Here is a 12,577-nt window from a genome sequence, read left to right as displayed (position 1 = left end):
CAGCAGCCTTGCTGTCCAAGTTCAAAATTTTCAAGGCCCAGAATGCCTTGTGCTCCAACTCCAGTGGCAAATGGCAAGCTTTTCCATATACTAGTTGGTAAGGAGACATTCCAATTGGTGTTTTGAAAGCTGTCCTATATGCCCAAAGAGCATCATCTAGCTTAATCGACCAGTCCTTCCTTGAAGTTCCCACAGTCTTTTCCAAGATTCTTTTGAGTTCTCTATTAGATATTTCAGCTTGCCCACTTGTCTGTGGATGGTATGGTGTGGCTACCTTGTGTTTGACTCCATATTTTAGAAGCAATACCTCTAATGGTTTGTTGCAGAAGTGGCTTCCTCCATCACTGATGATTGCTCTTGGAACCCCAAAACGGCAAAAAATGTGTTTTCTGAGGAAGTTCATGACTACCTTATTATCATTGGTTGGGGTTGCTATTGCTTCAACCCATTTGGAGACATAGTCTACTGCCACAAGAATGTAATTATTTGAGTATGAGGAGGGAAAGGGTCCCATGAAATCTATCCCCCATACATCAAACAATTCAAGTTCCAGAATGAATTGTTGTGGCATTTCATTTTTTCTTGGCAGGTTCCCTGCTTTCTGGCATTCATGGCAGTGCTTCACTAGTTCCTTTGCATCTTTGAAGATAGTGGGCCAATAAAAACCACACTGCAACACCTTAGCTGCCGTTCTTTCTCCTGCAAAATGTCCTCCATAAGTGGAGCCATGGCAGTCCCATAAGACTTCCCTTCCTTCTTCCTCTGATATGCATCTTCTGAGTATGCCATCCGAACATTTTTTGAACAAGTATGGTTCGTCCCAGATGAAGTATTTGGCATCATTTACCAATTTCTTCCTTTGATGCTTGTTAAATTCCAACGGCAAACTCCCAGTGGCCTTGAAGTTTGCTATGTCTGCAAACCAGGGTGCTTTGTGAATTACCATGAGTTGTTCATCAGGAAAGCACTCATTTATATGTGTGCTTTGTGCGCTTCCTTCTTCACATGGTATCCTTGATAAATGGTCTGCCACCTTGTTCTCTACACCCTTCTTGTCTTTGATTTCAATGTCAAATTCCTGCAACAAAAGAACCCATCTAATAAGTCTTGGTTTGGACTCTTGTTTAGCAAGTAAGTATTTTAAAGCTGAATGGTCAGTGAAGACAATGACTTTAGATCCAATGAGATAGGATCTAAATTTGTCAAATGCAAAGACTATTGCCAAGAGTTCTTTTTCAGTGGTTGTGTAATTCCTTTGGTTATCATTCAAGACTTTACTGGCATAATAAATCACATGTACCAGATTGTCTTTCCTTTGTCCTAACACTGCCCCAATAGCAAGGTCTGATGCATCACACATCAGTTCAAAAGGTAAGTTCCAATCAGGTGGGGCAATGATAGGTGCAGAGGAAAGTTTTTGCTTCAAAAGTTCATAGGCTAGCATGCAATTTTTATCAAATACAAAGGGTGTATCAGAGATAAGCAAGTTACTCAAAGGTTTGGCTATTTTAGAAAAGTCTCTAATAAACCTTCTGTAAAAACCAGCGTGTCCCAAAAAACTCCTAACTGCCTTGACATTACTTGGTGGAGGTAGTTTTTCAATGAGTTCCACCTTAGCTCTGTCCACCTCAATGCCTCTATTAGAGATTTTATGGCCAAGGACTATTCCTTCTGTGACCATGAAATGACACTTTTCCCAGTTTAATACTAGGTTGGTCTCTTGGCACCTCTTAAGCACCAAGGCAAGGTGGTGTAGGCAGCTAGGAAAAGAATCTCCAAACACAGAAAAATCATCCATGAAGACCTCAATAAATTTTTCAATCATGTCCGAAAAGATGGACAGCATGCATCTTTGGAAAGTGGCAGGTGCATTGCACAATCCAAAGGGCATGCGTCTATAAGCAAAAACTCCATATGGACAAACAAATGATGTTTTCTCTTGATCTCTAGGGTCAACTACTATCTGATTATAGCCTGAGTATCCATCCAGAAAGCAATAGTAAGCATGTCCTGCAAGCCTTTCAAGCATCTGATCCATGAATGGGAGTGGGAAATGATCTTTTCTGGTGGCTTCATTGAGCTTCCTGTAGTCTATGCACATCCTCCATCCAGTGACAGTTCTTGTGGGTATGAGTTCGTTCCTCTCATTTGGCACCACAGTTATGCCACCTTTCTTGGGAACTACATGGATGGGACTAACCCATGGGCTATCAGAAATGGGGTAGATTACCCCTGCTTGCCATAACTTCATGACCTCCTTTTGTACCACTTCTTTCATGACGGGGTTCAATCTTCTCTGAGCTTGGATGGAGGGTCTAGCATCCTCTTCTAACAAGATTTTATGCATGCATATGGATGAACTTATCCCCTTCAAATCAGCTAGGGTCCACCCAATGGCATCTTGATGAGTTTGTAGCACCTTGATCAATTCTTCTTCCTGTTCTTGACTCAAGGCAGAGCTAATGATAACAGGATGACTCTCATCACTACCCAAGTATGCATACTTGAGATTAGGGGGCAATGCTTTGAGCTCAGGTTTTGGTGCTTCCTTCTCTTCTTTCACTTTCTCTGGCATGGTTGTTTCAGCAGCCTTGATGTCACTAACTTCTATGTCCTTGGTGAACTCCTCCTCTGCCACTTCCTTTGTTGTTTCCTCAAAGGTTTCTTGTACTGCAATGTCCACTACATCCACCCTCATGCATTCCCTTAGTGATTCTGATGGATAGCTCATTGCCTTGAATACGTTAAACACCAACTTCTCATCATGTAGTCTAAGAGTGAGTTCACCCTTTTGTACATCTATGATGGCTCCAGCAGTAGCCAGGAAGGGTCTTCCCAGAATTATTGAAGCTTTGGCTTCTTCCTCCATATCTAACACCACAAAATCAGCAGGAAATATAAAATCTCCCACTTTCACCAACAAATCCTCAACTATCCCATGAGGGAATTTAAAAGTTCGATCTGCCAATTGGAGGGCCATTCTTGTTGGTTTGGCTTCTTCAATCTTCATTCTTCTCATCATTGTTAGAGACATCAAATTGATACTGGCCCCTAAGTCACACAAGGCCTTCTCCACCATGACTTCTCCTATAATGCAGGGGATTTGGAAACTGCCTGGATCCTTCAATTTCTGAGGCAATTTGTGCTGAATGATGGCACTGCATTCTTCAGTTAACAACACAGTTTCCTCATTTCTCCAGCTTCTCTTCTTGGTCATTAATTCCTTTAAGAATTTTGCATAGAGTGGCATTTGCTCTATTGCCTCAGCAAACGGAATGTTGATTTGAAGCTTCTTGAAAATCTCCAAGAACCTGGAGAATTGGCTATCCTTTTCACTTTTCATCAAACGTTGAGGATAAGGTGCTTTAGGTGTATAAGGCTTCAGGACCTCTTTTTCTTTTTCTTTTGTTGCAGACGGTGTAAAAGATTGTCCTTGTTCTTTGTCTTTCACATTTTCCTTTGCTTCATCCTCTGTGGTTTCCTTTGAGATCTCCTTTAGATTCTTTCCACTTCTGAGGGTTATGGCCTTACATTCTTCCCTTGCAATAGCCTTGGCAGCATGAAAAACGCTTGTCCCAGGGGTTTGCTTAGACAAATACATAATTTGATTTTCTAGCTTCTGGATGGCAGCTCCTTGGTTTTGCAGGTTAGAATTTACTTCTTCCTTAAAAGCTTTCAATTCGGTTATGTCTTGACTCATGGTTGCAAGCATTCCTTCTATCCTGTTTAATTGATCTTGAAATTGTTGGTTCGGATCAGGTTGGGTAGGTTGATTATTTTGGCCATGATATGATGGTTGGGAGTAAGTGTTTTGTGTGGCTTGGTATGATCTTTGGTTGGAGTTTTGGTATGTGGAATTGTTATGTTGGTTGTGGTTGTAAGGTTTGTGGTTTTGTGGTTGGGTTTGTTGGTTCCCCCACCCAAAGTTTGGGTGGTTTTTCCATCCTGGGTTGTAAGTGTTGGAATGTGGATCATATGATTGCCTTTGTTGGTTTCCCACATAGTTGGCCTCTTCCCAATCACTTCCTTCAATGCTTACTTCCTCTTGATCTTGTGTGTGTATTGCAGCCACTTGCTTTGTTTCTAATTGCCTGGTAAGCTCTGCTAGTTGCTTGGCAAACACCTTGTTTTGGGCTAAAATTGTATCAACATGGTTCAGCTCCATGACTCCCTTAGTGTTGTGTCTCTCTGAAGCATAGTAGTACTCATTCTCAGCCACTGTCTCAATCACTTCAATGGCTTCTTCCACAGTCTTTTTCCTGTTCAATGAACCTCCCGATGAATGGTCTACTGCCTTCCTTGATTCATAAGAAAGTCCATCATAGAAAATATGCAATTGCACCCAGTCATGGAACATGTCTGGTGGGCATTTCCTTGTCAAATCTTTGAACCTCTCCCATGCCTCGTAGAGAGTTTCACCATCTTGTTGTCTAAAAGTCTGAACCTCAGATCGAAGCCTATTGACCTTTTGTGGGGGGTAGAAACGTGCCAGAAACTTGCTTTCCACCTCGTCCCATGTTGATAGGCTCCCCCTTGGGAATGATTCCAGCCACTTAGCTGCCTTGTCCCTAAGTGAAAATGGGAACAAAAGCAGTTTATAGGCATCTTCCTGGACTCCATTGGACTTCACAGTGTCACAAATTCTCAGGAATTTTGTGAGGTGTTGGTTAGGATCTTCATTAGCACTCCCACCAAATGAACAATGATTCTCCACAAGTGATATTAGCTGTGGTTTGAGCTCAAAATTGTTGGCCTGAATGGGTGGTTTCTGAATGCTGCTACCACAATTCCTAGAGGTTGGGTTTATGTATGAACTAAGAACCCTCCTCTCAGGAATAACATTGTTTCCATCAGCTCTCTCATGGTTGTGAACTTCTCTCTCCATGTTGAGGTCTAGAGCTTCCTCAAAATTGTCCTCAGATTCTCCTTCAGATTCTTCTTCTCCCAGTACTCTCTTCCCTCTTGCTTCCCTTCTAAGTCTATGAAGGGTCCTCTCTGGTTCGGTATATGGAGGAGTTGATGTCTCTCCTCTCCTACCTGTCATGCAAGAACACAGCACAGGCAACAAACAAGTGAAATACTCTTGGTTAATGGAAGAGTATGGTTAGAGCAATTGAGGAATTAATTCAAACAGTTAGTGAGTTAGTGAGTTAGTTGCTTGAATTTAAAGGCATAAAGAAAGAAAGCATGTAACAGAGTGCAGAAATTAAAATTCAACAAGTAACTTGAACTGAATTAAAAAAAAAAAGCAAGAAAAATGCTCAATCTAGTTAACTTCCAATTTGAGAATTGTCAATCGAAAACCAATCCCCGGCAACGGCGCCATAAACTTGATGCGTGCATAAACTAGTTATGCTACGATTTAGGAAATTGCACGATCGGCAAAATTCCTTCCGACAAGTGCACCGGTTATCGTCAAGTAAAAACTCACAATAGAGTGAGGTCGAATCCCACAAGGATTGGTTGAGTGAGCAATTCGGATTAGAAGTATGTTCTAGTTGAGCGGAATTAAGATTTAGATGAGAATTGCGGAATGTAAAATTGGCGGGAAACGTAAATGACAAGAAATTGAAATGGCAAGGAATTTAAATGGCGGAATCTTAAATTGCATGAATTAAAGAGCAGAAGCTAAATTGCTGAAAATTAAAAGGGAATGGGGGTGATTGCATGAATTGATTTGCAGAATGTAAAAAGAAAGTGGTAAATCAGAAATGGGGAATTCATTGGGTTATAGGAGATATTGAGATCTCCGAATCAAAACATGTTTATCTCTTCCTCAACCAATGCGTTCATTGAATTTTGCTTGGCAATCTTATATGATTGGATCCCAATCCCTTGGCTCACCAATTCTCTCTAAAAACAAACAAATTCCCAATCCCTTGGTTTAAATGTTCATAAGAAGAGATGATGCTCGATCACTGATTATACCACACAGTTTCATGAACCACAATTTGGTAGGATTACATGTCACAATATCCATCCAAACCCCAATCCAATTCACTGTGAGAAAGCTTCTCTAGCATGAATCCTCCATTCCTTTCCCAAGGTTCCGAAGGATTCCAATTATGGGTAGTTTCTTTCCCAAGACAACTACCCAATGGAATTAGATCGAGAAGCTTTCTAACAAAATTCAAGAGAAAAGATTGAAGAAGAAGATAAACTATTATTGATTCATTGAATTACAATAGAGCTCCCTAACCCAATGAAAGGGGGTTTAGTGAGTCATAGCTCTGAATTCAATTACAAAGATATGAAAACTAGCAAAATGAAAAAGGTCAAAAAAAGTTCTTCCTAACTTAAATTCTATCCTATTTATACACTTTCTATATTGAGCTTCTGTTGTGTTTCTTGGGCTTTGAGGCCTCTCCCTGCTTTCCTTTTGCTTTGGGTTTATGATCCATAATCTTGATGAGGCTGCTGATCCAAATTCTGTAACATTCATTGAGCCAACTTAGTGATAATCAAATAATAATACATGACTCAACAAATTGAAATTTCAGACTCATCAATCCTTCAGGCCCAATCCCATAAACCATGATATTCAATTGGGTTTCATACCAGAGTAAGTTTAAGTTAATGTTTGTGCTCAAAGACTAACTTAAACCGCAATATTTTTGGCCCAGAAACCTTTTCCAAGAGTGGCGTTTAAGTTGCAGTTTAAGCTTAAACTGCAGCTTAAACGCCAGACACTTCCAGTGAAGCCTTTTGTAGAAGCACGTTTAAGCTTCAGTTTAAGGTTAAACTGAAGCTTAAACGTGGAAATGGAAGAAGGCAGCCCTGGAGGGTAACTTAGTCGAACACGTTTAAGCTTCAGTTTAAGGTTAAACTGAAGCTTAAACGTGGAGATAGGAAAGGCAGCCCTGGAGGTCGAACACGTTTAAGCTCCAGTTTAAGGTTAAACTGGAGCTTAAACGTGGAAATGGAAGAAGGCATCCTGGAGGTCGAACACGTTTAAGCTCCAGTTTAAGGTTAAACTGGAGCTTAAACGTGGAAGAGGAGAAAGGTAGCCCTGGAGGTGTCGAACACGTTTAAGCTCCAGTTTAAGGTTAAACTGGAGCTTAAACGTGGAAATGGAGAGAGCAACCCTGGAGGAGAAAACTTGGTCGAACACGTTTAAGCTCCAGTTTGAGGTTAAACTGGAGCTTAAACGTGGAAATGGCTCCCTGGTGCTTTTCCCATTTCTGGCGTTTAACCTCCAGTTTAAGGTTAAACTGGAGGTTAAACGTGGAACTCTTCCTGAGTGGCATTCTCATTCTGGCGTTTAACCTCCAGTTTAAGGTTAAACTGGAGGTTAAACGTGGAAATGCTTCTTTGGTGAGACTTTCATTCTGGCGTTTAACCTCCAGTTTAAGGTTAAACTGGAGGTTAAACTTCAATTCCAGCATTTCTTAGCCTTCATGATTCTGGCGTTTAAGCTCCAGTTTAGGCTTAAACTGGAACTTAAACTCCACATGTGATATTCAAGCTTCCTTTATTGATTTTGTTGCTTCCTTGCTTAGCCTCTTCTTCCCTGAAATCATCCAAACAATTGCATCAAAGTCTTGCAAAATTTCATGAGAAATTTTCCATTCATAGCATTCAAGTAATATAACTAAAACTCATGGAATTTGCATCAAAATCATACTGTTTGGATGGTTCATTGCTTTGTTATTCATTTAACCATTCTTGGTTACTTAAAGCTCAAGAAAATGCATAAAACTACTAAAACTAACAGAAAAATGCTAGTGAAACTAGCCTAAGATGCCTTGGCATCATTAGGAGGCCACAACCAAACTCTAAGTTTGGTGTTGAGAGGCCACAACACTACTCTGATTATCTGTGAGGCTCCATGAGAGCTCACTGTCAAGCTATTGACATTAAAGAAGCGCTTGTTGGGAGGCAACCCAATGTTATTTAATTATATCTATTTATTTTCCATTGCTGTTTTATGTTTTCTTTAGGTTGATGATCATGTGAAGTCACAAAATCTATTGAAAAATCAAAAACGAAAAACAGCAATAAAAAATAGCTCACCCTGGAAGAAGAGTTTACTGGCATTTAAACACCAGTAAGAAGCATCAAACTGGCGTTTAACGCCAGAAAGAAGCATCAAGCTGGCGTTAAACGCCAGAAACAAGCACCAGACTGGCGTTTAACGCCAAGAATGGGGGAAAAGCTGACGTTAAATGCCAGAAACAAGCAGCAAGCTGGCGTTTAACGCCAAGAATGGGGGAAAAGCTGACGTTAAATGCCAGAAACAAGCAGCAAGCTGGCGTTTAACGCCAGACATGCATTCTAAGGGCGTTTTGCACGCCTACTTAGAGCAGGGATACTAAGTCCTTGACCCCTCAGGATCTGTGGATCCCACATGATCCCCACCTACCCCACCTCTTCTCTCCTCTTCACACCTTCTTATAACACTCTTCCCCAAATACCCTTCACCAATCACCTTATTACCTCTTCCCCAAAAATCCCACCTACCTCCAAATTCAAATTCCTTTCCCTCCCAAACCCAACCCTAATGGCTGAAACCTAACCTTCCCCTTACCCCTATATAAACCCCTTAACACTACTCCATTTTCACACATCACAACCACTACTTCTCCCCCTTGGCCGAATACACTCTCTCACTCCATCTCCTCTATTTTTTTCTTATTCTACTACTTTCTTTCTTCTTTTGCTCAAGGACGAGCAAACCTTTTAAGTTTGGTGTGGTAAAAGCATTGTTTTTTGTTTTTCCATAACCATCAATGGCACCTAAGGCCAGAGAAACCTCAAGAAAGAGGAAAGGGAAGGCAATTGCTTCCACCTCTGAGTCATGAAAGATGGAGAGATTCATCTCAAAGGTCCATCAAGACCACTTCTATGAAGTTGTGGCCAAGAAGAAGGTGATCCCTGAGGTCCCTTTTAAGCTCAAAAAGAGCGAGTATCCGGAGATTCGACAAGAGATTAGAAGAAGAGGATGGGAAGTTCTCTCTAATCCTATTCAACAAGTCAGAATCTTAATGGTTCAAGAGTTCTATGCAAACGCATGGATCACTAGGGACCATGATCAAAGTATGAACCCAAACCCAAAGAACTGGCTTACAATGGTTCGGGGGAAATACTTAGATTTCAGTCCGAAAAATGTAAGGTTGGCATTCAACTTGCCAATGATGCAAGAAAATGCACGCCCCTACACTAGAAGGGGCAACTTTGATCAAAGGTTGGACCAAGTCCTCATGGACATATGTGTGGAAGGAGCTCAATGGAAAGTTGACTCAAGAGGTAAGCCGGTTCAATTGAGAAGACCGGACCTTAAGCTTGTAGCTAGAGGATGGTTAGAGTTCATCCAACGCTCAATTATTCTTACTAGCAACCGGTCTGAAGTTACTGTAGACCGGGCCATCATGATCCATAGTATCATGATTGGGGAGGAAGTGAAAGTTCATGAGATTATACCTCAAGAACTCTACAAGGTGGCTGACAAGTCCTCCACTTTGGCAAGGTTAGCCTTTCCTCACCTTATTTACCACCTCTGCAATTCGGCTGGAATTGACATAGAGGGAGACATCCTCATTGATGAGGACAAGCCCATCACCAAGAAAAGGATGGAGCAAACAAGAGATCATGGACCTCAACAAGAGCATGAGGAAATTCCTCACCATGAAATCTCTGAGATGCCTCAAGGGATGCACTTCCCTCCACAAAACTATTGGGAGCAAATCAACACCTCCCAAGGAGAATTAAGTTCCAACATGGGACAATTAAGGATGGAGCACCAAGAGCACTCCATCATTCTCCATGAGATTAGAGAAGATCAAAGAGCTATGAGGGAGGAGCAACAAAGACAAGGAAGAGACATAGAGGAGCTCAAGAACACCATTGGTTCTTCAAGAGGAAGAAGACGCCACCCTCACTAAGGTGGACCCGTTCCTTAATCTCCTTGTCTATTTCTTTTCTTTGTTTTTCGTCTACTATGCTTTATGTCTATTTATGTTTGTGTCTTATTACATGATCACTAGTGTCTAAATGTCCATGTCTTAAAGCTATGAATGTCCTATGAATCCATCACCTTTCTTAAATGAAAAATGCTTTTAATCACAAAAGAACAAGAAGTACATGATTTCGAATTCATCCTTGAAATTAGTTTAATTATTTTGATGTGGTGGCAATACTTTTTGTTTTCTGAATGAATGCTTGAACAGTGCATCTGTCTTTTGAATTTGTTGTTTATGAATGTTAAAACTGTTGGCTCTTGAAAGAATGATGGAAAAGGAGAAATATTATTTGATAATCTGAAAAATCATAAAATTGATTCTTGAAGCAAAAAAAAGCAGTGAATAGAGAAAAGCTTGCGAAAAAAAAAGAAGGCGAAAAAAAAGAAAGAAAAAGAAAAAAAGCAAGCAGAAAAAGCCAATAGCCCTTAAAACCAAAAGGCAAGGGTAAAAGGGATCCAAGGCTTTGAGCATCAGTAGATAGGAGGGCCCAAAGGAATAAAATCCTGGCCTAAGCGGCTCAACCAAGCTGTCCCTAACCATGTGCTTGTGGCGTGAAGGTGTCAAGTGAAAAGCTTGAGACTGAGCGGTTAAAGTCAAGGTCCAAAGCAAAAACAGAGTGTGATTAAGAACCTTGGACACCTCTAATTGGGGACTTTAGCAAAGCTGAGTCACAATCTGAAAAGGTTCACCCAATTATGTGTCTGTGGCATTTATGTATCCGGTGGTAATACTGGAAAACAAAGTGCTTAGGGCCACGACCAAGACTCATAAAGTAGTTGTGTTCAAGAATCAACATACTGAACTAGGAGAATCAATAACACTATCTGAATTCTGAGTTCCTATAGATGCCAATCCTTTTGAACTTCAAAAGATAAAGTGAGATGCCAAAACTGTTGAGAGGCAAAAAGCTACTAGTCCCGCTCATTTAATTGGAGCTAAGTTTCATTGATATTTTGGGATTTATAGTATATTCTCTTCTTTTTATCCTATTTGATTTTCAGTTGCTTGGGGACAAGCAACAATTTAAGTTTGGTGTTGTGATGAGCGGATAATTTATACGCTTTTTAGCATTATTTTTAGGTAGCTTTTAGTATGATTTAGTTAGTTTTTAATATAATTTTATTAGCTTTTAAATAAAAATTACATTTATGGACTTTACTATGAGTTTGTGTGTTTTTCTGTGATTTCAGGTAATTTCTGGCTGAAATTGAGGGACTTGAGCAAAAATCTAATTCAGAAGCTGAAGAAGGACTGCAGATGCTGTTGGATTCTGACCTCCCTGCACTCGAAGTGGATTTTCTAGAGATACAGAAACCCAAATGGCATGCTCTCAATTGCGTTGGAAAGTAGACATCCAGGGCTTTGCAGCAATATATAATAGTCCATACTTTGCCCGAGTTTAGACAACGAAAACTGGCATTTAACGCCAGATTTCTGCCCTATTCTGGCGTTAAACGGCAGAAACAAGTTGCAAAGCAGAGTTAAACACCAGAAATAAGCTACAAGTTGGCGTTTAACTCCAAGGAAGACCTCTACACGTGAAAGCTTCAATGCTCAGTCCAAACACACACCAAGTGGGCCTGGAAATGGATTTCTACATCATTTACTTATCTTATGTAACCCTAGTAACTAGTTTAGTATAAATAGGACTTTTCACTATTGTATTTACATCTTTTGATCATCCTTGATCAGGGATCAGTCTTTTTCCCTATTTTTGAATTCATATGCCATTTGGGGAGGCTGGCCATTCGGCCATGCCTAGACCTTGTTCTTATGTATTTTCAACGATAGAGTTTCTACACACCATAGATTAAGGTGTGGAGCTCTGCTGTTGCTCATGAATTAATGCAAAGTACTATTGTTTTTCTATTCAAATCATGCGTATTTTTTCTCTAAGATATTCATTCACACACAAGAACATGATGAATATGATGATTATGTGACGCTCATCACCATTCTCACTTATGAACGCGTGCCTGACAAACACGTCCGTTCTACATGAAAGCAAGCTTGAATGCATATCTCTTAGCCTCCTGATTTACGATCAGAGTCTTCGTGGTATAGGCTAGAATTATTGGCGGACATTCTTGAGATCCGAAAAGTTTAAACCTTGTCTGTGGTATTCCGAGTAGGATCTGGGAAGGGATGGCTGTGACGAGCTTCAAACTCACGAGTGCTGGGCATAGTGACAGACGCAAAAGGATCACTGGATCCTATTCCAGCATGATCGAGAACCGACAGATGATTAGCCGTGCGGTGACAGCGCATTTGGACCATTTTCACTGAGAGGACGTGATGTAGCCATTGACAACAGTGATACCCAACATACAGCTTGCCATGGAAAGGAGTATGAATGATTGGATAAAGACAGTAAGAAAGCAAAGGTTCAGAAGGAACAAAAGCATCTCCATACGCTTATCTGCAATTCCCACCAATGAATTGCATAAGTATCTCTATCCTATTTTATATTTTAATTATATTTTTACTATCAATTCACCATAACCATTTGAATCCGCCTGACTGAGATTTGCAAGATGACCATAGCTTGCTTCAAGCCGACAATCTCTGTGGGATCGACCTTTACTCACGTAAGGTTTATTACTTGGATGACCCAGTGC

The 12,577-nt window shown here is 40.6% G+C and overlaps 1 non-coding gene across 1 annotated transcript; it reads left to right on the top strand.

Moving 5' to 3' along the window:
- Positions 1-4,355: 4,355 nt before the first annotated feature.
- LOC112731797 (small nucleolar RNA R71) lies at positions 4,356-4,459 on the top strand. The gene has a single exon (XR_003167556.1). It is a non-coding gene; the product is annotated as a small nucleolar RNA R71 (small nucleolar RNA).
- Positions 4,460-12,577: the final 8,118 nt, after the last annotated feature.

This window comes from Arachis hypogaea, chromosome 12 (assembly GCF_003086295.3).
Source record: "Arachis hypogaea cultivar Tifrunner chromosome 12, arahy.Tifrunner.gnm2.J5K5, whole genome shotgun sequence".
Taxonomy (NCBI): Eukaryota; Viridiplantae; Streptophyta; class Magnoliopsida; order Fabales; family Fabaceae; genus Arachis; species Arachis hypogaea.
This window is presented reverse-complemented; position numbering and strand designations above follow the sequence as displayed.